Consider the following 23,707-nt stretch of genomic DNA (forward strand, 5'->3'; position numbering starts at 1 on the left):
CATAGTTTGCAGCGCCCACGAGCCCATGCAAACATAACATTATTTAACAGAAACATACATTTGTTTGCCACGTGGTGCAGTGGTTAGCATGTCTGCCTTGCATACAAAGGGTCGTGGGTTCAATCCCTGCTCCGACAGAACATTTTTTTTTTGTTTTTTAATTTACACATTTATATTTATACTATATAAAATTTTTTTAAATGAAACTTCGAAATGTGTGTTATTAAAGACTTATAGTCAGTAACAGTGCTTGATATAAACGAAATTGACTGATTTTTGGATAAAATATTATTTTTTATTGGAAAAATAACAATTTTGTAACAAAAAACTGTTTTTGGTACAAAACTTTAAAATTTGGAAGGAATTCAAAAACTCTAACAAAAGAAGAACGTGGAGTCGAATATAAACATACATAAATAATTTTATAATATAAACATAAATTTAGTTAGGCGTGAACAGTTTTTTACTAGCATTTAACACCGTCGCTCTAAAATGCCTTTTATTTTTCTTTAATAATTCATTTTAAAGAAAATAAACTTTTTAAATTGTTTTAGCTGCAAAACTCGAATTTAATGCCCGCTTTTATATTTGAAGGTGTCCGTCAACTCCTCGTGGACTACTTATTAATAAAGAGGAACTAAACTTTGTTTTTATACATTTTACTGTGTAATTTTTCACTATTTCCTCCTTATTTCATTTTACTGTCCCACTCTAAAAAGAGTATAGTGCCCTTTCGTTATTTTTATGAAGACCCCTGATTTCTTTTAATGAACCAAGAAAAAAAATTGTGCCCATAATGCCAAAATGATAAACAAAACACATGTCCACACATACATAAAATGCTGCTCTCAAGGCGAAAACATATGCTGTTTGTTTTTCAAATATCTATTCTCTTGGTTCCGAATGTCTATTCTCTTTATTCAAATTAAATAATATTTAGACTTAAGCATATCAAATTTTTGACCTTATCATAAAACAGTTTTCCGAAACAACATACAAGCGGTTTCACAGAAATTGTTCTCTTTTGATTCTTTCGCTGTGTTATGTTGATATCTTTCGTCAACTCTCCCGGTTTCCATCTCTATACTCTCTCTGTCGCTTTGAATAAAATATCACAACATACACCCAGAAAAAAGTGACCCCTTCTTTAAGTTAAAATGAACTCATTGTGAAGAAAGTTGAACTTCGTATAGCGCCAAAGACATTTTTATTTGTTTGAACGATGTGATTTTCGTAGAAATTTGGTATAATGCATTCCGTATATTAGTTAACATTTTCCTATATTTATGTACCACAATACTACAGAATGAAAAAATTTAACTGATTTGAATTCATATATGGAATGATTTTATTGAAATTTTTTCATTCATTTGGACAAATCTTACATATTTGTGGTAAAACTTTTACTTCATAATTAGAACTGCTTACCTTCGTTTTTAAATACAATTTTATTTATTTATATAAGCAATTTTATCTTCAATAAAAGACATGTTTTATTAATATATTGAATATATTTATTAAGAATCAACAGCATCGACTGTCCTTGAAATATTAGTTTATTATTCAACTATTTCCAATTTCCATGTGATATTCTTCTTCTTGTACTTTTCACTTTTAATAAGTTGCTGCCTAACGATTTCAATACCTACAAATATAAAAAATCATAAACCATTTTTGTTACAAAAGGTTAGCGTCACTGAATATTACCTGATAATTGAAGATTCCAAAATGAAGGCAAATGAAAGGGTTGTTATTCTGCTGGTGTTTTCTTTCTTTATACACCATGACGAACATTGATAGATTTATTTTCAAAAAACGAACATTTTTTCTCACTAATTTAAAATAACAAATATTTTATATATTTTATTTGTTATTTATTATATTATTTTACCATATTATTTTTTAACAATCCTCCGTATACAACAACAACGCGATTCCAACTAAAAAAACAACCCACGCGCAAACATATCGATACACCCACGCGCAAACACATCGATTACGATGACAGGTATCGATTACATGTAACAATAGAAATATAGGAAAATTTCCTATATTCTAACAAGTGTGTTTCCTTAAGTTTTGAAAGGATTGCATACCTCTTAGTACGAATGAACTAAAATATTTTTCTATGCCAAGTGTTGTTCGTATGTATGAAAAACTTTCTATTATAAAGGAAGTCGCAATTATCATTTTATAAGAAATTTTACTAATTTTGAGGAAACTTGGTTTTAGTTCGGATTTTGTTTATTTTTACGAATGCTTTGTTATCGGTGAATAAAATTTTCTTGTTCAGTAGTAAATTCGTATACCCAGCGAAGAAAACAGTATGAGTAAAATTCCATGCCTTATTCTAGTTAATGCACTATTCCTAACTGCTTACAGTTTAGGATTTTTTTACTGAAACGAGTAAATTTTATTATTTCTCACAAAAATTTACATTAATGGTAATAAAATGGATAAACCATATTGGTGAAAATTTTTTCCTTTAGTTTCGAAGGCACTTTTTTCTGGGTGTATGTATGTTTAGTCGAAATTTGTAAATTTATATATGTTTGCATTCACACATATGATTTTTATGAAACATTCATGCCACAAACATAATATATTCTAACATATTAACATAGATGTCCCAAACATTTAGTGTTAGTTTAGGAACATTACATGTTTGCACTTAAATATATTGTGTTTTAAAATTGTGCCCGAAACACATTTTGTTTATATCGGAACATATGAAAAACATATTTTTCTAACAGTGCAAGTATACACTTTGATCAGTTTTAATGCTTTCGTCCAATTCATTTTGATCAGTGATGTTTTCAACTTTCAAAATATTAATATATGGAAGGAGCCTATTGCTTATTTCAGTTGTGCGTGCTTTTGTGAATTTAATACAAACGTTTTTAATGACATCTTTACCAAATTCAAAAATTCGACACTCATCGCTCGACTTTCCTACAGAATACCCTAAATAACAATATTAATTACAACTTCATAACAATCAAATTCTATATTTCGCAATAAATTTGAGTTTCTTCGGCTCTTGAAAGTCTAATCAAAATTTTTGTATCAATTAAACTTAATACTGTTCAAAATAAAAAAGCACCAAAAGCACTAAATGAAAATGCCAGAAAGCACCAAGTTGGTGCTTTTTTTGAAAAGGCACCAAAAAGGCAATATGGTGCTTTTTAGAAATCAAAAAGCACTAGATTTGGTGCTAAAAGCACCAAATTGGCAACACTGTTTGTTGCAAATTTTATTATAACTTGATGGGGAAAAGCCCAAAGCAAATTTTCACAAAGTTTGTATTCCTTAAAATGGATTATTAAAGAAAAGTAGTCGTGAAAAAATGACGTTTTTAGCGGCTAAAGGTGGGTACTATGTTCGGTTTTCGAGTTGAAAATCACTTTATTTTCGCGATTACTTTTCCTGAAATAATCAAAATTATAAATTAAAACCAAAATATTCCTGTAAAGTCTTGCCGAAATCTAGGGGAACAAGAAACTGCGCATCTATTGAATTAATTTATCTGCTTCATATTGAACTGTTTTATTAAAGTAACCGCGAAAATTTCAACTCGAAAAGCGAACATAGTACTTACCTTAAACTCGAACTTAATACACACCTTAAAATTGTGAAAGCTACCCTGCCAACATTTTTTGAATTTGGGGGCGCTTCTGAGAATCCCCACTACGTCGAAAACAGTCGTATACGATATCCAAAACTCCTCGGAAAAGCGCCGTCACTATTGAGAAGTTGTACCACGCCAAGTTACTACAAAAAAGTATCGCATGAGTGCAATTATTAGGTGCTCTTCTGGATGCATTTAGAAGGACGCCAATAAGAGCCCCTTCAAACAATCAGACAAAGTGCATTTTAAGATAGTTGTAAAAGAATCATTGTTGTCAAGTAAAACACGATTATTTAGGGCCAGTTTCTCAATGTCTTGTTATTTTTTATCGTGTCGATAAAACAGCTGATCCCATACAAAAATTGTACTAACCGGAGGTCTATCCACCGGTTAAAATTAATCGGAGGATGAGAAACTGGCCATTAGATGTTTATTAATTTTATTAAACATTTATAAATTCTCATAATTTTATGCATTAATAAAAGATTGATGTTGAGTTACAAGTTGCAAGTTACATGTTGTAGCGTCTATCAGCCAGTGCTTTTATTCCCAATGGAGGCAGCGTGTCTGGAAAAATATTTGAAAAACTATCACTTTATTCCATTTGGAAAATCAAAAATTGTTCACCAATATGCCTTTCACAATTTTAAGCGAAATAACTATGTTTTCAGCACTTCATTATCGTTTTTATTTAAATAAATTATAAGAAGCTAGTTGTGCTTGGTGTTTCACAAAATATAAAATGGCTCTTGTAACAATAGTGATGGTAAAATACTTTCATGCGAATAGTGATGGCAAAATACTATCACAATTTGCGATTGTTGCAGTGTCACTTACGAGTCTGTGGTAGCGATGAGGATGAAATGGAACTTTGAAATGCTGGCAGGGTATATTGGTGAACAGTGTTTGACTTTCCAAATGGAATAAAGTAATAGTTTTTCAGACACGCTGCCTCCAACGAGAATAAAAACAATGGCTGATAGACGCTGCAATATGTAACTTGCTACTTGTAATGCTTCTATCGTGTGGGATCCTCAGTATTGATAAGATAGAATCGGTTCAGAAACTGTTCTTGTTGTTCGCTCTAATGCGCTTTACAGACTATAAGTTATTCCGGACGACAGTGCTCGTGTCGAACATATTCCATATATTGTGCACGTTATGAGTTAAGTCCGAAGGCATAATCGATACTGCTGCATGTTTATGGGATCGATAACACATTTACCTATTATTTATGGTGTTTTCTTTTCTGAAAAAAGTGCTTTGCCTTCATTTTGTCTGTACAAAATGCGCATTTTTAAAATGTTACCAGAAACCTTAAAAATTGTTATCATTTCAGCGGGCAGAAAAGAATTCAAAGAAGGAAACAGGGCAATCGCAGCACTCTCGTTTGTTGGCAGTGCTGAAAATGCCCGTAATTTGCCTCTATGCGTGGCGCTATTTTCACAACAGAATTCGAAGCCTTTTCGCACTTTTGCCTGTTTTTTTAGAAAAGAACCTAAAGAGTACATTTTCCGGGCAAAATGCAAAAAAAGTGTGCATTTTTTACAAGAAAAGAAAACGCCATTAGTCAACGCCGACGATTCGTATGTACCCGACACACTGTTAAGCGGACCTTAGACGGATAAACAGGTCGGATAAACACTACGACAGAGGTTCGTCTAGTTGTTGTGTGTTCGTTCAAGTTTTGCCCTTACACTGCACGAACAAATGTGGTGACAACATGAAAAAATAAGAAGAAGCATTAACAAACAATGAAGTTGTATGAAGATTTATTACTGAACAAAATGGAAGAAAAAATTAAAAAAACATCTTGGTAAATGTGTCAAAACAATGATTCCCGAAGTAATCCACATTTAATATATTACAAATTACTTGATGAATTTCAATATACTTGTCGCCTGGTTTTCCATTGATTGGAAGTGGAATTTTTCCACGTTTTTGCCATAATACTGGTTTAGATTTATATATTTGTTTAATTTTCAACCAAAATTGGCGATCCATCATTAATTCATTGCAGAAATGACTGTTTTTACAGCCTATTTCTGATATCCGAACGAAAACAATTGCGAACGAGCGGCAGTCACTCACTTTCGCCTAGATTTGGGTTTCTCTAACTTCCTTTCGTTCGTTCGCATGGCTTACGTTACTGTCAAATGCTAGCATTACCAGATCTCCATTATTTCAATTTCCTCAAAAAGGCCCATACATTTTAAAAATGAGTTTCCATAAAATTCAATCTGGCATCGCCGTTCATTTGGCAAACATTTCCCGCTTTTGATATTTCGTTTAGCTCAATAAATTTTTTTAACAAATTAGCCCGCGTAGAGAGATAAGAATTTGTATTTCCATATTTCTACAATAATTACAGTTCAGTTGTCCTTTTAATGAGTGTTTCATTCGAAATGTATGTGTTTGCTCGTGTTAGACTTTCCCTTAAACGGTCTCTATGGCGGTTATAAAGAAAAAATAGATCGATATAATTAACAGCCTATTTCTTATATCCGAACGAAAGCAATTGCGAACGAACGGCAGTCACTCACTTCCCAATAAACACAGGATGAGCGTTTTTCAAATGCAACGACTTTTCAGTTTGAGGGTAAATATAATTTTCAACATAAATTCAACTTGACTTGAAATAGCTCATCTTCAATACATCTTCAAATTGTTTGCGAATTACTTCCAATTTGCCAAAATGTTGACGAAATCTTTGAAAAGGTGTTGAAGATAATATGAGAAAACTTTGACAAAACACTACCCTAAAATGCAACGAAAAAAACCATGTGGTTTTCAATACTTATTTGTGCAACGAAGTTCGTGGTCAATTGCAAGAAATTAAAAAAATGGAAAATTTTAGACAAATAACCAAATAGTTTATAAAAATAGGTAAGTGAAAATAAAAAATGAAATAAAACTTTAAGGAAGTCACTAAATGTATATCTCTTTGCAGAAAACTAAAATTATGGATTCTACGTTCTTGAAAACATTAAAAAACTGACCGATGAAAAAATTGTGGACAATTAACTGGGACTGCTTCAAATAGTTTATAATAATTTGTACGTCAATATGAAAAATAAAATCAACACTTTAGATAAGTCACTAAATTTAAATCTCTTTGCAGAAAACTAAAATCTTTAGATGCTACATTCTTGCAAACAATAAGAAGCTGACCAATGAAAAATGAGTGGCTTATCGACAAGAAAAAGTTTCCAGAAACATTACAAGTGCAACCAATTAAAATTGTTAAAAACAACAAATTGTTGAAATCAACAACTTCTGGATGAAAATGTGCATCACATCGTCAGTTTAATTCATATGCTATTATCAGTTTAAAATGGATATTTTGTGAATTCCCTCTGCTGGAAATCAATTCTAACACGCGGTCCAGTGCGTTCCTAATTTCAAATTGCCCGCATGTTAATAAATTTTAATTCTGTTTTATGACACCAAAAGGAAGGAAATTATCAATAGGGCTGTTTTCTTTTAGCACTGGATGCAACATTTGTATGGGCTATCCAGAACATCGTTGCACTGGTTTTCTATCCAGAACAACTCATCAGTGCAAGTCGCGCCGATGTTGCCGGATTGTATTTTGATAAAGTGATTCACAATAGCAACTTATTGTGACTAATTTATCAAAAAACATGTAATTCAAAGTGGTACAGTGTCATAAATAATCGCAGCAGTAAATATTTATTACAAATTGGAGCATTTCATATATTAAAAATGCAAGATTTAACTTCTTTTCTGTGATTGTTTTTAAACAGCTGATGACAGTGTTGCATATTTTTGGAGATGTTCTGGATAAGCGAGTACTCTGTTTTCTTTTAGTCCTTCACGGCTTAGGGTATCCAGTGCTAAAAGAAAACAGCCCTAATGCAAAAGTGTTTACTAATAAAGGTGGGTACTATGTTCGGTTTTCGAGTTGAAAATCACTTTATTTTCGCGATTACTTTTCCTGAAATAGTCAAAATTATAAATGAAAACAGACATATTCCTGTAAAGTCTTGCCAAAATCTAGAGGAACAAGAAACTGCACATCAATGGAGTTAAATTTTGTGCTTTATATTGAACCCTTTTAATAAAGTAACCGCGAAAATTTCAACGCGAAAAGCGAACATAGTACTTACCTTAAGGTGGGTATTAAGTTCGAGTTTAGCCGCTAAAATCGTCATTTTTTCACGATTACTTTTCTTTTATAATCCACTTTAAGGAATACAAACTTTGTGAAAATTTGCGTTGGGCTTTTCCCCATCAAGTTATAATAAAATTTGCGACAAATATTTATAATTTTATGCCTTTTTCTTAAAAATTTTGTTTTCACTTTATCGATTTTAGCGGCTAAACTCGAACTTAATACCCACCTACAATGTTTAAGATATTTAAAGTTTTGTTGTTTGTTTTTGGTTCTTATTTGTTGATATGTTTAATAAGATTATTATTTATCAATTGGTATTGTAGTGTATTATGTAGTGTAGTGTATTATTATATATTTTATTTTGCTGAAAATGAATAAATTATACAAAATTCATAGAATTTTGGCTTTGACTTTCAATTTGAAGTGGGGATATCATTCATACAAATTTAGGTTGAAAAGTATTTGCAACGATGTTAATTTTGAATTTGACTCGAATCGAAAATTGTTCGACAAATTATTGAGTAGCGATGCACTTCAATTTGAGGATAACACTTGAGATATTATTGCTAATGTGTTGAATTTCACTGTTGAGGGTAATGTCTGTTTTTTGTTGAGAACGCGATTTTCTCAACAATTTCTCAACTTGAATATTACCCTAATCCTTTGAAAAACTGTTTGAAAAATTTTTGAAATTTAGCATTTTTCAAACGTTTGTGTTTATTGGGTTTATATGCAATATCCAGAACACCGTTGCACTGGTGTTCTATCCAGAACATCTCATCAGTGCAAATCGCGCCGGTGTTGCCAGATTGTATTTTGATAAAGTGACGCTTCTTCGATTCACAATAGCAATTTATTGTGAATAATTTATGGAAAAACATGAAATTCAAAGTGGTAAAGTGTCGCAAATAATCGCAGCAGTAAATATTTATTACTTTTTGAGCATTTTATACATTATAAATGCAAGATTTCACTTCTTTTCTGTGATTGTTTTAAAACAGTTGATGGCAGTGTTGCATATTTTTGGAGATGTCCTGGATAAACGATTACTCTGTTTTCTTTTAGTCCTTCACGGCTTAGGGTATCCAGTGCTAAAAGAAAACAGGCCTAAAATTAACATTTTATTTTCCCTTGGGCAATTGATCTGCTACTCCTTTGATCCTTTGTATAGTTTCGGAACATCCGTGTTTGCGCTATAAACCCAAACAAATAGTTTTAATAAATTTATTATTTATTTATTATTTCTTAATTCACATTGCAAATGGCGTCAGTTTTTCAACTCGAAAAAAAAAATACAACAAATAGAAAAATTTCGCTAGTTTTTAGCATTTTTTGGTTATGTAAGTTTCAACGCGAAAACCGAACAGGGTACCGGCCTTAAAGGGCAAAACTTGAAGACTTATAGTCTGTAGGACTCAATATGTTCGATACGAGCACTGTCGTTCGGATAAACTTATAGTCTGTATGGCACCTGTAGTGTGAATGGGGATGTTGAGTCCTACATTGTTTCCACCGCACGAACATAATTAGGTAGGTTGTGGATTTTCAAGGCGTAACAGACCATACCCGACGGCCCAATGTTAACATGATATAAACTGACTTTGCTGTTTATATTCACAAGTTTTTTTTCGGATTTTGCGATAAGTAGGTTGTTGGTATGAAAAGGCTGAATGTTTTTGGTTAAATACCTTTTGTTTGATTCTTTTTTGGGTTTTGTTTTCAAGGATTCATTTTAACATTTCTCTTCTATTGTTTTTTATTCGTGAATTTATGCATTTTTGTATATTGTGGTCATTCATTTTCATTTCTGATAAATTTCATTTCTGTCTGATCAACTTTCATACAGTTCTTTTGTGTCTACGTATCCGTCTATATATAGTTATAAATTGTCATTTGCAAATTATAAAAGGAAGATTAAAATATTGAGACATTAGACTTGAATGGTAAGTATGTCTACGACTCTGAATAACATATTAAATGGTTTAAAGACAACGTAGGATCCATGTTCTCTGGGTGCTAGCGAGAAGCCAGGAAGGACTTGACCAATAATTTTCTATAAAAATGTCTACGGTATACAAAAATCGTCTATTATTACTGTAAAATATTTTTAAAATTGGTTGATAATTTGCATAAACTTTTACAGAACTATATTTTATAGTGCCAATATTTTTGGGTGGGGTCCAGGAGTTTGTTGTCTGATCTCTTGTTTGACCAGGATTCGTGTATATGTAGAACGATTCACACACGCACACATAGTAATCTTTTATTAGACTTCAAGAGCGAGAAGAATCATTTTCATATTTGATTTATTTTTCATCAATACTGCGTTTAAGCCAAGCAAAAGGTCGGAAATTGTAAGATGTGACTTATTACGTGTCTCCTATATAGCCCACATTGATAAACCTTTTATTATTTTAAAATACGGCAAAGTTTCCTACAATACTAGTAGTATGTAATGACAATGGTTCACAAATATTGAAAATATTACGGTGGAATCGGAAGCTCACATTATTTTTGTTTTTAGAAAGATCCCGCTCTTGAGTTTCTTCGATAAAGTCATTATTTCATCGCTTTTCTATTTCTAAAAGATGACAACGTTAAAATAACCCACCTATTTTTCAGTGCCATTCTTACGTTGCCCATGCTGAACGTCACGATTAGCCAGGGTCTCCATTTTTTGATATGAAGTCTAAAACCAAATACTCTTATTCTAGTACTTGCTCGTTTATGTGTTCACAACATAATTTAGTATTTCAACCCTGGAAGACCTACATATTCCTTTAGCGGACTTTGCGGGTAAAAAATTAAGACAATATGTTTTTTTACCATAAAATATCGACTTCATTTCTGCATAATTTCCAATTTTGTTATCTAATCGCTAAACTTTATAGATTTTTGATCAAGAAAAAAGTGTAAATATCGGTGAAATACATATTAATAAGAACACGTCAAGACAAGAACATATCAAAAAACGGTTCCAAAACAAAAAAACATACCAAAAAACGGTTCCAAAACAAAAACGCATATCAAAAAAACGGTTCCAAAACAAAGAAGACAGTTGGTGCCAACAACTTCCAGATTCTGGGCATGTCGCAAAATTTTCGGAAAAATGTTGATATCAAGGCAATTCTACTAAAAGTCGCAGCCGCATATTATTTGAAGTTGGTCTTCAATATTAATTGAACAAAATTCTAACAGCTATTACTTAATTAATGTATATTAATATGGCTATATTTGTTTAAAGGCCATTGGCAATTATAAGAATCATACATTACTCAGTTTAGAATTTCGGTGAAGTTGAGTCCACTGAGTGATACCGTTACGACATTCTACATCCTATCTGAGGACACAGCAAATTGTCCTTGGGCTTCATAATTGATAAAAACACGATTATGCCTAATTATTATTTCATTTAAGTATTACGTTCCATTTTTTTGTTGGTCTCAGCGCCTTTAAGGCATTATTGAGAAGAGCTGGCAACAATTTACTTATAATATTTAATATCTAATTCAATTAAGGTTAAATTTAATTTAACTCATTTAGATTTCTAGTTGACTCACTATGTAGGCTTTGAGTGTTATTTTATATTGAGATATCCTGGTAATACACATAACTGTGGTATCACAATGGACTGAATAGTCCAATGAGCCTGAAATATCGGGCTGCTATTATACCTAACCTAACTCGTAGGTGTAAAACCAATTATAGTTCCTAATATCAGGCGTTTCTGTTCAGATTGTGATAAAATTGCAATAAACATGTACTCCTTAATTTTCATAAATAAGGAAATGCGGTTCATCTCTCAAACCTATGTTTACTAATTTACTCACGTGCACACCTTTTCCCTAGGTGTGCACGTGAGTAATAGTTTACTCACGTTCACGCACACTCACGACTGAAAAATCATACTCACGCATTATATTTTTTGGTAGGACTCATGCTCACGCCGCACACTCACGAAAAGAAAATTTGTACTCACGCAGGAAAACGTCGTGACTCACGAAAAATACCATGACTCACGAAAAATATCGTGACTCACGAATAATTCTATGATTAATTTACCATACCGAAGTGTCTGAAAACATGAGCATTATTAAAATCTACAGTGTTATTAAACTCTTAACATCTCAGGTGTCACTAAAATTGTAATTGAATTGAACTCTTAAGCGTTTTATGTTGGTGAGCAGGAATATTTTCGTGAGTGTAAGTCGTTACTCACGCACACTCACGAAGATATTATTTTCGTGACTCACGCACGACATTTTGGTTTGTTAATCACGCTCACGCACACTCACGATGTTGTCATGAGCATGCCTCACGCACGAATCACGAAAATTTTCGTGAGTCACGAAAATTTCGTGTCACGTGCACACCTCTAGTTTAGGGTATGGTATAGTCGGCCCCGCCCGACTTTCTACTTTACTCACTTGTTTTAATTGAAATTAAATTTGAAATTGAAATAATTGACAATTAAAATTTTTAATTGAAAATCGTGTTGGTTTTCAATCAAAATAGGTGATTGATATTATCATTTTCGTGATTGAAGACATTTCAATTAAAAAAAATGATTGAATCCGCGATTTTCGTGATTGAAATAAAAAATTTTTTGTGTGTACTATAAAAATGGATGCATTTGACTAAATTTATGACAATGGAAAAAAATCGGCTAAATTTCATTTGGTCCGACCATCGGATCAAATTTAAAAATTAAAAATCTTTTGGACACATTTTTAGTCCGATCGGATCCAAATGCCAAGTACACTTACTTAAGAGTTAAGGTGAGTTCTAAGTTCGAGTTTAGCCGCTAAAGTGAAAACTAAATCAGCAAAAAAGGCATAAAATTATACATATTTGTTGCAAATTTTATTATAACTTGATGGGGAATAGCCCAAAGCAAATTTTCAGTAAGTTTGTATTCCGTAAAAAGCATTATTTAAGAAAAGTAATCTTGAAAAAATTACGATTTTAGCGGCTAAAGGTGGGTATTAAGTTCGAGTTTAGCCGCTATGTTCGAGTTTAGCTGCTAAAATCGTCATTTTGTCACGATAAGTTTTCTTAATTAATTTATTTTAAGGAATACAAACTTTGTGAAAATTTGCTTTGGGCTATTCCCCATCAAGTTATAATGAAATATGCAACAAATATCCCAGCAAAAAAAGTGGAAGTGCTTCTAAAGGCACAACTTTAAAAGCACTTCCAAAAATGTTCTCCCAAAGATGTTCTTTATTTTAACTACTCAGGAAGTTCTTTTAATTCAATTTTTTGTATCTCTATTTTTTCAAAATTTTGAAAGGAAATTAATTTTTTTTTTCAAATAGGTTAAAAACAGAATAAGGATTAATAAAATGGTACAAATTATTACATTTTTTTCGAAAAAAATGCTAAATCCATTCTAGAAAAACTGCCAATTTTTGAAAATATTTGATTTCAAATGTTTCAGACAAGCGGTACAATGCTTTAAAAATCATAAAAAATATAAAAATTATTTGGGAAAATATCAAAACTTTTTTAATCCACATTCAAAACACTGAATTCGGATCACACCTTAAGTAGTGATGCAAATTCAATTCAATTCAATTGCAACGACATTCGTCCTATGCCAAGTTCATATTACATTCATCGTTTCTCCGCCAATTTTGCACCACTTCCGTACCCAAACAGAACATTTTCACTTCTTTTTTGGCGACGCTTTTCTGCCTAATTATTAAGATATTTACTTACGAAAGAATAGTTTTAATATCAATTACTATTTAGGAACTTAAATCATAAGTTCAATCACAGGTTTATTTCATAAATATTAGACTTCCAACTAGAGGTGTGCACGTGAGTAATATTTTAGTCACGCTCACGCACACTCACGACGGAAAAATCTTACTCACGCACGATATTGTTTGGTAGTACTCACGCACACTCACGAAAATGTCGCGACTTACTAAAAATACCGTGACTCACGAAAAATATCGTGACTCACGAACAATTTTTTGAGTACTTTACCTTAGCGACGTGTCTGAAAACATGAGCATTATTAAAATCGAGAGCGTTATTACACTCTTAACATCCCAGGTGTCACTAAAATTGTAAATGAATTTAACTCTTAAGCGTTTTATGTTGGTGAGCGGGATTATTTTCGTGAGCGTAAATCTTTACTCACGCACACTCACGAAGATAATATATTCGTGACTCACGCTCACGCACGACTTTTTGGTTTGTTAATCACGCTCACGCACACTCACGACGTTGCCATGAGCGTGACTCACGATTCACGTGTGAGTCACGAAAATTTTCGTGAGTCACGACAATTTCGTGTCACGTGCACACCTCTACTTCAAACATTCACTTATAATAAAGAAACTAATTCACAATTTAGCAGACAATGTTGAGAAATAAAATATTGCCATCGGCAATTGCTACCACAACCAAGAAATTCGATTGTGCATGAGTCTTTAGCGGAACTTTGTGCGGTTGTATGTGCTTGTTTAATTTTTATAAAAACAATGAAAAATCGTAAATAGTGTTTCAAATTCTGGGGGGGGGTCTAAGCCCCCACCACAGAGGCCTTCCTACGCTTATGCTTGTGGATATGAAACCACCACCTAGGAATGTAAGAATTGATTTTCACATGCTAGAGCGCGAGATCCAGCGTTACAAAAGAGAGTCTCAAGATCAGGCAGCATATCAGACAGGTCTGAACAGGATTCATGAGGATACTGTAGCTGAAGTTTTGGTCCAACTACCCAGTAAAAAAGCATCCCCAAAAACGTAGTGAAAATGTTCTTTTTGGATCCGGAAGTGGTGAAAATTTGGCGTAGAATTTAACGTGGGCTTGTCATAGGACGGATGTCCACCAATTTAACAGCTGTTGCACTGAATTTGCATCACTTCTTAAGGAGTGATTCGAATTCTGTGTTTTGAATGTGAATTAAAAAATTTTGCTATATTTTGCACAAATATTTGATTTTTTTTTATTGCATTCTAATGTTTATCTGAAAATTTTGACATCAAATATTTTCAAAAATTCGCAATATTTCTAGAATGGATGATGCATTTTTTTCGACAAAACTTAACTAAATTATACAATTTTATTGATTCTGGCTCTGTTTTTAACCTATTAAAAAAAAAAAAACAAGTTAAAATTACCCATTGCAAATATGAAAGAAACGAGTTATAAAAAATTGAATTAAAAGAACTTCCTATGTAGTTAAAATAAAGCCCATTTTTGGTTGTGCTTTTAAAGTTGTGCCTTTGGAAGAACTTGCAAATTTTTTTTGCTGGGTAAGATCGGACAAGTGCAGCTGCCTCAATTCCTACCTATCAGTGATTGATAGCAGCGTAGCTGACGTGTGTCAGCTACAGATGAACCAAGGGCCACATGACACTCGTCACCTTTTCGCTTGTCCAGCTAAACCTACCCGACTCATCACCAGATCACTCTGTACGCATCCCTTGTCGCAGAGTTCCTAGATCTGGACACCAGTTGAAGTACCAAAGCATAGAACAGAATGGATGAAATTACATTAAAAACTCTTACAACAACAACAAATAACAAACTGAAAATATATTGTTTTCCATTTTTACCACAAAACACAAAAACACGTAATTCCGAATGGGTTGTGTCCAAAGACGGTAGAAAAGGAAGATGTGAATTGGGCATATTGTTATTCTTTTTCTCGAGAAACCAGAGATTAGCCCCATACATGTTCGATGAGAAGTTGCAACTTTTTTTCGGTTTCTCTTTTCATTTTGCATTCGTAACAAAACCTAATTCACTTATATTAGCATTTTTTTTAACTTTTAAAAGAACAAAAACACTTCATGAAACATTTAATTTATAATTTAGTGCAATCGACAAAGAAATTTGCGGGAACTTTTGAGAAAATAGCAAAATACAAATTGTCTGCATCAATCCAGTAAGTTCGAAGCGCCTTTCCTACAAGTATGGGGCTAATCTCTGGTTTTTAACAAAGATAATAAAAGAGGAAGATGGGAGATTGACTACTGAGCACATCAAACCATTTACCACATTAGTTTAATACCCGAACCAAACGCGTATGCGACAAGTATTGACATAGCATTAACCCTTGTGTATGTGATAACACTGAAAGCGATACCAGCGTGATGAGGTCCCGTGGGACCTACAATAAAAAAAAGGATGGTAGAGAGGTTATCCCTACGATATTTTTCGATCATTTACTGTAGGTGGACTCTTCTATGATGCATAAATTGCATATAAAGGGTGATTCTTTTGAGGTTAGGATTTTCATGCATTAGTATTTGACAGATCACGTGGGATTTCAGACATGGTGTCAAAGAGAAAGATGCTCAGTATGCTTTGACATTTCATCATGAATAGACTTACTAACGAGCAACGCTTGCAAATCATTGAATTTTATTACCAAAATCAGTGTTCGGTTCGAAATGTGTTTCGCGCTTTACGTCCGATTTATGGTCTACATAATCGACCAAGTGAGCAAACAATTAATGCGATTGTGACCAAGTTTCGCACTCAGTTTACTTTATTGGACATTAAACCAACCACACGAATGCGTACAGTGCGTACAGAAGAGAATATTGCGTCTGTTTCTGAGAGTGTTGCTGAAGACCGTGAAATGTCGATTCGTCGCCGTTCGCAGCAATTGGGTTTGTGTTATTCGACCACATGGAAGATTTTACGCAAAGATCTTGGTGTAAAACCGTATAAAATACAGCTCGTGCAAGAACTGAAGCCGAACGATCTGCCACAACGTCGAATTTTCAGTGAATGGGCCCTAGAAAAGTTGGCAGAAAATCCGCTTTTTTATCGACAAATTTTGTTCAGCAATGAGGCTCATTTCTGGTTGAATGGCTACGTAAATAAGCAAAATTGCCGCATTTGGAGTGAAGAGCAACCAGAAGCCGTTCAAGAACTGCCCATGCATCCCGAAAAATGCACTGTTTGGTGTGGTTTGTACGCTGGTGGAATCATTGGACCGTATTTTTTCAAAGATGCTGTTGGACGCAACGTTACGGTGAATGGCGATCGCTATCGTTCGATGCTAACAAACTTTTTGTTGCCAAAAATGGAAGAACTGAACTTGGTTGACATGTGGTTTCAACAAGATGGCGCTACATGCCACACAGCTCGCGATTCTATGGCCATTTTGAGGGAAAACTTCGGAGAACAATTCATCTCAAGAAATGGACCGGTAAGTTGGCCACCAAGATCATGCGATTTGACGCCTTTAGACTATTTTTTGTGGGGCTACGTCAAGTCTAAAGTCTACAGAAATAAGCCAGCAACTATTCCAGCTTTGGAAGACAACATTTCCGAAGAAATTCGGGCTATTCCGGCCGAAATGCTCGAAAAAGTTGCCCAAAATTGGACTTTCCGAATGGACCACCTAAGACGCAGCCGCGGTCAACATTTAAATGAAATTATCTTCAAAAAGTAAATGTCATGGACCAATCTAACGTTTCAAATAAAGAACCGATGAGATTTTGCAAATTTTATGCGTTTTTTTTTTTTTTTAAAGTTATCAAGCTCTTAACAAATCACCCTTTATAAATATTTGGTTGTAAATATAGAGTTTTATTTAATTTTTAATAGGAAACAGATAATGTTTAAATTTTTGATAAGTATACTAGATGCCCTGATGTTTGTCGCAGGCGGGGTACCTATAAGTATCCTTATACGTACCATGTAACAATATATTGTTTTGATAGTTGAATGTTCTTTACAAACTGGATTTTTGAAGGAAAAACAATACGATTTTTTTAGTGGCGTTCGTTTTGTTCGCAGTATTATGTGCATAGTGGTTGTCCAAATTGAGGCACATCTTGCCAAATTCCAGGAGCCAATGGGTCTGGAACATGTTTAGAAATATAAAAACTTAGCTCGACCAAGATTTCCATGAAGTTCAAATAACTTTTTTTGCACTTTTACGCTCACTATATTGGATATATCCACGGAAGACATAACATTATGTACTACCAAGCAACGAAACCAATGGAAACTTCAAAAACGACAAATTCTTCCAAATAACGGTATTTTCTGGAAGGATGTTAGTGTTCTTAATTGTTCCAAATACGAAAATCGAAATATCTTTACGCTGCTTTTTAAACTGTGCTAAAACCACTAATGTAATTAGTGGTATGTCCCATTGGACCTCATCACGCAGAATCGCACTAAACTTTTTCAAATACCTATAAAAACCGATTTAATGATTCAATCACATAAAAATTTTCAAGTTTTCAACTTAAAACACTTCAGTACAAGAAGTCATAAACCATCAAGCTGAAATTCATATAAAAGATAAAGTTATGTATGAATAAAAATCAAAAAGGTCCAGCGGGACCTCATCACGCACAGAAGGGTTAAAATGCACATAAAAAGAAATTAAGAGCATGAAATATATTTCCATAAAGGGGAAAATGTATTTTTTTGTTGTTGCCTAAAATTTATCATTGTTTCATTAAGAAAATTAAATTTTTCATTTAAAAAATAAAAACTAAAAACAACTAAAAGGTTACAAACATGTATTAAACTACTCTGGTAAATGCAACATTTGGTATGACGCAAGCCAATCTCCCATCTTCCTCTTTTATTATCTTTGGTTTTTAACACTAACACTATCAAAGCCCAATTCACATCTTCCTTTTTAATGTTCTTTGGTTCTGTCATATATTTTTTCAGATCTTTACCGCATGATCATTTGTTATTATTCGAACGCAGCAGACAGAATGTCGCCAATCATGTTTTTCAATTTACGTGAAAAAAAAAACAAAAAGCCAACCGTTCGTTACCGTATTTACATTTTTACTACATATTCAGTAGAATCTATGGGGTTAGATAGCATTTCAATCACTGGATAAGCGTTCAAGATCGGATCAGAAAATGTCGCGTTCCAGGTTTTGGGTCAGGTTTTATTTCTTTTTGGACAATTGCAACCCTATTCTCAAATGTGCGCAAAGAGTGGATTAGTAGGATTGAACTATATGAGAGCTATATAAGAATATGGACTGACATGAACCACACTTACGCATCAAATTATGGCAGCGAGCAACACTAAAGGGTGATACGGTCAAAATTTGGTCAAGGGAAAACGCGTGTAAATCGGTGAAATCGTTTATTTAAAAAATTAAATTAAATTTCTTTTTCAAGTTCAATTAGTATAAAATTCAGGAAAAATATTCAGTTAGGCTTTCGCTTTTCCAAATCCGAATTGCCGGGCCTCACGCTTGACACCTGCCATCAGATTTTGTACAGCCACCTTGTCCACCTTCTTCGCCGCAGAAAGCCAGTTTGCCTTGAACTGCTGCACGTCCTTAGCAGTTTTTTTTTGTCTTCTTTAGGTTCCGCTTGACAATAGCCCAGTATTTCTCAATTGGGCGGAGCTCTGGCGTGTTGGGAGGGTTCTTGTCCTTGGGAACCACCTGCACGTTGTTGGCGGCGTACCACTCCATGGCCTTTTTACCGTAATGGCAAGATGCCAAATCCGGCCAAAACGTACGGAACAACCGTGTTTCTTCAGGAAAGGCAGCAGACGTTTATTCAAACACTCTTTCACGTAAATTTCTTGGTTGACAGTCCCGAAAGCTATGAAAATGTAATGATATTTTAGTAGTAATAAGTTCTTCGTTATCCATTGTTTAGAAGTTTTTCTCACTTTGCTTTCTAAATCACTAAAATAGTTTTTTATTTAATTTTTTTTTCTAATTTATAAAAAAGTGTATCTTTATTTATTCTTTGTTCTTATCTTTTATAATTTATTACTGTTAGTTTTTATTCCAATTTTTATTTTGTTATTTTTGGTCAAATTTTTAGATATTTAAAGTTACTTTTGTAGTCTTTTTTATAACCATTTTATATTGGCCTAAAGGCTTGGTTATTTTCACGATAAATATAAATAAATAAATAAATAAATGCTGCTTTTCAAGCCACAGTTACAGATGGCTTGCCAAACCAGATATTTCTTTGCGAACTTTGACAGTTTTATGTGCTTGAAAATATCTGCTACCTTTCCCCTTCCTTTTGCCGTATAAAACTCCTGTCCCGGAAGCTGCTTGTAGTCGGCTTTGACGTAGGTTTCGTCGTCCATTACCACGCAGTCAAACTTCGTCAGCATCGTCGTGTACAGCCTCCGGGATCGCGCTTTGGCCGTCATATTTTGTTTATCATCGCGATTTGGAGTCACTACCGTCTTGTAAGTCGATAGTCCGGCTCGTTTTGTGGCTCGATGCATGGTTGTAGACGATACACCCAGCTTATTTGCGGCATCTCGGAGAGAGGTTAGGGTTTCGCTTGAAACTACCGGCAACTCTCTCTGTCGTCTCAGCGGCTTCCGGTTTTCGATTTCCCCCCGATCCAGACTTCCTGGCTGTCGACAAACGTTCCCCAAACACTTTAATTACATTTGTAACGGTTGATTTGGCAACTTTTAGCGATTTTGCCAGCTTTGCTCGCGATGCGCGAGCAAAATTTTGATACGCTGCTCTTCTTGCTTGGACGGCATTTTGACAACTGAGGAGTGAATTCCAAAATCAAAATAGGAGCAACATTCTACACACACACACCTTCAAAATGAGGGGTGTTCAGGTTTTTTAAATGCAAAATTGAAAGAAATACGTCAAGTTTATATTGACCAAATTTTGACCGTATCACCCTTTACAGCAAATTGGATGAAAACTCAGAAATTATTGTATTCTTTCCAGAAGTAAAATCGGGCGATCGGTCTTCATGGGGGTTATGCCAATATAAACCAAATGTGTGCCTGTTGTGGTCTTCAACTACCTCTAAGTCGAAAGTTTATGTCAATTTTTTGTGATATTGAGTTTCGACTTTTGATTAACAATTCGACCTTTTCAAAAAGTCTACTATTAAAAATTAACAAAAAAATTATAAGTCGACCTTTTGGTTTCGATGTCATCCACTAAATCATATCAGTATTTTCTGGTTTACTTCAATTTTTAATAAAAGCACTATGTACAACAATAAATTACCTTTTAAGGCATGTGGCTGTACAAAATCTGATGGCAGGTGTCAAGCGTGAGGCCCGGCAATTCGGATTTGGAAAAGCGAAAGCCTAACTGAATATTTTTCCTGAATTTTATACTAATTGAACTTGAAAAAGAAATTTAATTTAATTTTTTAAATAAACGATTTCACCGATTTACACGCGTTTTCCCTTGACCAAATTTTGACCGTATCACCCTTTACAGCAAATTGGATGAAAACTCAGAAATTATTGTATTCTTTCCAGAAGTAAAATCGGGCGATCGGTCTTCATGGGGGTTATGCCAATATAAACCAAATGTGTGCCTGTTGTGGTCTTCAACTACCTCTAAGTCGAAAGTTTATGTCAATTTTTTGTGATATTGAGTTTCGACTTTTGATTAACAATTCGACCTTTTCAAAAAGTCTACTATTAAAAATTAACAAAAAAATTATAAGTCGACCTTTTGGTTTCGATGTCATCCACTAAATCATATCAGTATTTTCTGGTTTACTTCAATTTTTAATAAAAGCACTATGTACAACAATAAATTACCTTTTAAGGCATGTTTCTTCAAAGTTGGAAATTGGTCCGCTGGAGGGAATGTTGGGCCGATTTTGGGAAAAATTTGGTCCAAAATAAAATTTTGTTGTGGCAACGCTGATACTAAGAGCGATAACGTCGAGTATGTTGCGAGAACAAGACTGCATGGAGTACTACATTTACAACTTTTAGTTTGAAAGAAAGAAGAAGAAATAGAAAGAACAGTTATTCTCCACTTTATATATTTTCGGTTTGTTATTCAGAACGGCTAACGTCGAGGTAAGTGTGTGACATACTACATACATACATGAAGTGTATGACATATCATATACATATCTGTGGTTATATACCCATAGAAAAATTTTTAACATACGGGCTCAAATCGATACCGTACGTTATTGATAGTTAGCCAACCCTGTATGGTACAATATCAATACCGAATGGTACAGGCGGTACGCAAAGCATGAAAGTACCATACGGTATTATGAAAGTACCAATATGGTATTGAAAATAATACCTAAGCGGTACTATTATTTATACCATAAAGGTATTGATGTATAAACAGTGCGGTATTACCGAATAATACCTAAATGGTATCGGTTTAATAATATTTAGTTTAATAAAACACATGTAAAACACATGTCTTTGTTACGTACTTCATTTAATACATAACATACAAAAACCTAATCATTTCTCCATGCAAAGTTTTTCTCCCTATTCAGCTCCATGTCGCAATTCAGACACTGCAACCCTCAAGTCATTTCTCCATGCAAAGTTTTTCGCCCAATTTAGCTCCATGTCGCAATTCAGGCACTGCATCCCTCAAGACGTCTGTTGTTGTATTTGTAAGGTTTTTGTATGTCAGTTGCGCATCTAATTAAAGGATGATCGAATTAGAAAACATAAATAATGCTAAAAAATATTATACTTACCTATACTTCGCTACATTCACTGAATTCATTTAATTTTCGTCATCTTATCCCAAACTATTGTTATTTACAAGCCGCATGAAAAAAAAACAAGTATATACGGCCGTAAGTTCGGCCAGGCCGAAGCTTATGTACCCTCCATCATGGATTGCGTAGAAACTTTTTCTAAACACTGCCATCCACAATCGAATTACTTAAGTTGCGGTAACGCTTGCCGATGGCAAAGTATCTTAAAACCTCCTAACACCATCTTCTAAATTGTATGTAAGTCCATACGTGGTATATATTAAATCAAAAAAGATCGATCCAATACGTATATAATTCAGTTTGACAAAGTAGACATAAAATTTTGACAAAATTTTCTACAGAAAAAAAAATTTTAACAAAATTTTCTATAGAAATAAAATTTTCTATAGAAATAAAAATTTTGACACAATTTTCTATGGAAAGAAAATTTTGATAAAAATTTCTACAGAAATAAAATTTTAACAAAATTTTCTATAGAAATAGACTTTTGACAAAATATTCTATAGAAATAAAATCTTGGTAGATTATTTTTGGCTCGAGTGGCAACCATGATTATGAACCGAATAAAATTTGAACAAAATTTTCTACAGAAATAAAATTTTGACAATGATGAAAATTTTATTGTGAACCGAATAAAATTTTAACAAAATTTTCTCTAGAAATAAAATTTTGACAAAATTTTCTATAGAAATAAAATTTTGACAAAATTTTCTATATAAATAAAATTTTGGTGGATTAATTTTGGCTCTAGTGGCAACCATGGTTATGAACCGATATGGACCAATTTTTGAGTGATTGGACCAATTGTTGTATGGTTGTTAGCGACCATATACTAACACCACGTTCCTAATTTGAACCGGATCGGATGAATTTTGCTCCTCCAAGAGGCTCCGGAGGTCAAATCTGGAGAACGTTTCATATGGGGGCTATATATAATTATGGACCGATGTGGACCAATTCTGGCACGGTTGTTAAAGATCATATACTAACACCATGTCCAAAATTACAACCGGATTGGGTGAAATTTGCTTCTCTTGGAGACTTCGCAAGCCAAATCTGGGGATCGGCTTATATGGGGGCTATATATAATTATGAACCGATGTGGACCAATTTTTGCATGGTTATTAGAGACCATATAACAATACCAAGTACCAAATTTCAGCCGGATCGGATGCAATTTGCTTTTCTTTGGGGCTTCGCAAGCCAAATCTGGAGATCGGTTTATATGGGGTCCATATATAATTATGGACCGATGTGGACCAATTTTTGCATGGTTATTAGAGACCATATACCAACATCATGTACCAAATTTCAGCCGGATCGGATGAAATTTGCTTCTCTTTGAGGCTCCGCAAGCCAAATCTGGGGATCGGTTTATATGGGGGCTATATATAATTATGGACCGATGTGCACCAATTTTTGCATGATTGTTAGATACCATCTACCAACACCATGTACCAAATTTCAGCCGGAT

The 23,707-nt window shown here is 33.7% G+C and overlaps 1 protein-coding gene and 2 long non-coding RNA genes across 3 annotated transcripts in view; all 3 read left to right on the forward strand.

Annotated features, from left to right (window-relative positions):
- LOC142239652 (uncharacterized) overlaps window positions 1-6,927 on the forward strand; it is a 33,602-nt gene extending 26,675 nt beyond the window's left edge. The window contains exon 2 of the long non-coding RNA XR_012723090.1: window positions 6,767-6,927. This is a non-coding gene — a long non-coding RNA (uncharacterized LOC142239652). The remainder of the gene's footprint in view (window positions 1-6,766) is intronic.
- Window positions 6,193-6,684, forward strand: LOC142239649 (uncharacterized). Its single transcript, XR_012723089.1, has 2 exons — window positions 6,193-6,514; window positions 6,579-6,684. It is a non-coding gene; the product is annotated as an uncharacterized LOC142239649 (long non-coding RNA).
- Window positions 6,928-9,559: 2,632 nt separating the features above from the next.
- Window positions 9,560-23,707, forward strand: part of Myo81F (unconventional myosin 81F) — a 189,983-nt gene continuing 175,835 nt past the window's right edge. Inside the window, exon 1 of the mRNA XM_075290991.1 lies at window positions 9,560-9,709. The gene's annotated coding sequence lies outside the window, so the exon portion shown is untranslated. The remainder of the gene's footprint in view (window positions 9,710-23,707) is intronic.

The sequence above is a fragment of the Haematobia irritans genome, chromosome 1, assembly GCF_050003625.1.
Source record: "Haematobia irritans isolate KBUSLIRL chromosome 1, ASM5000362v1, whole genome shotgun sequence".
NCBI classification, from domain to species: Eukaryota; Metazoa; Arthropoda; class Insecta; order Diptera; family Muscidae; genus Haematobia; species Haematobia irritans.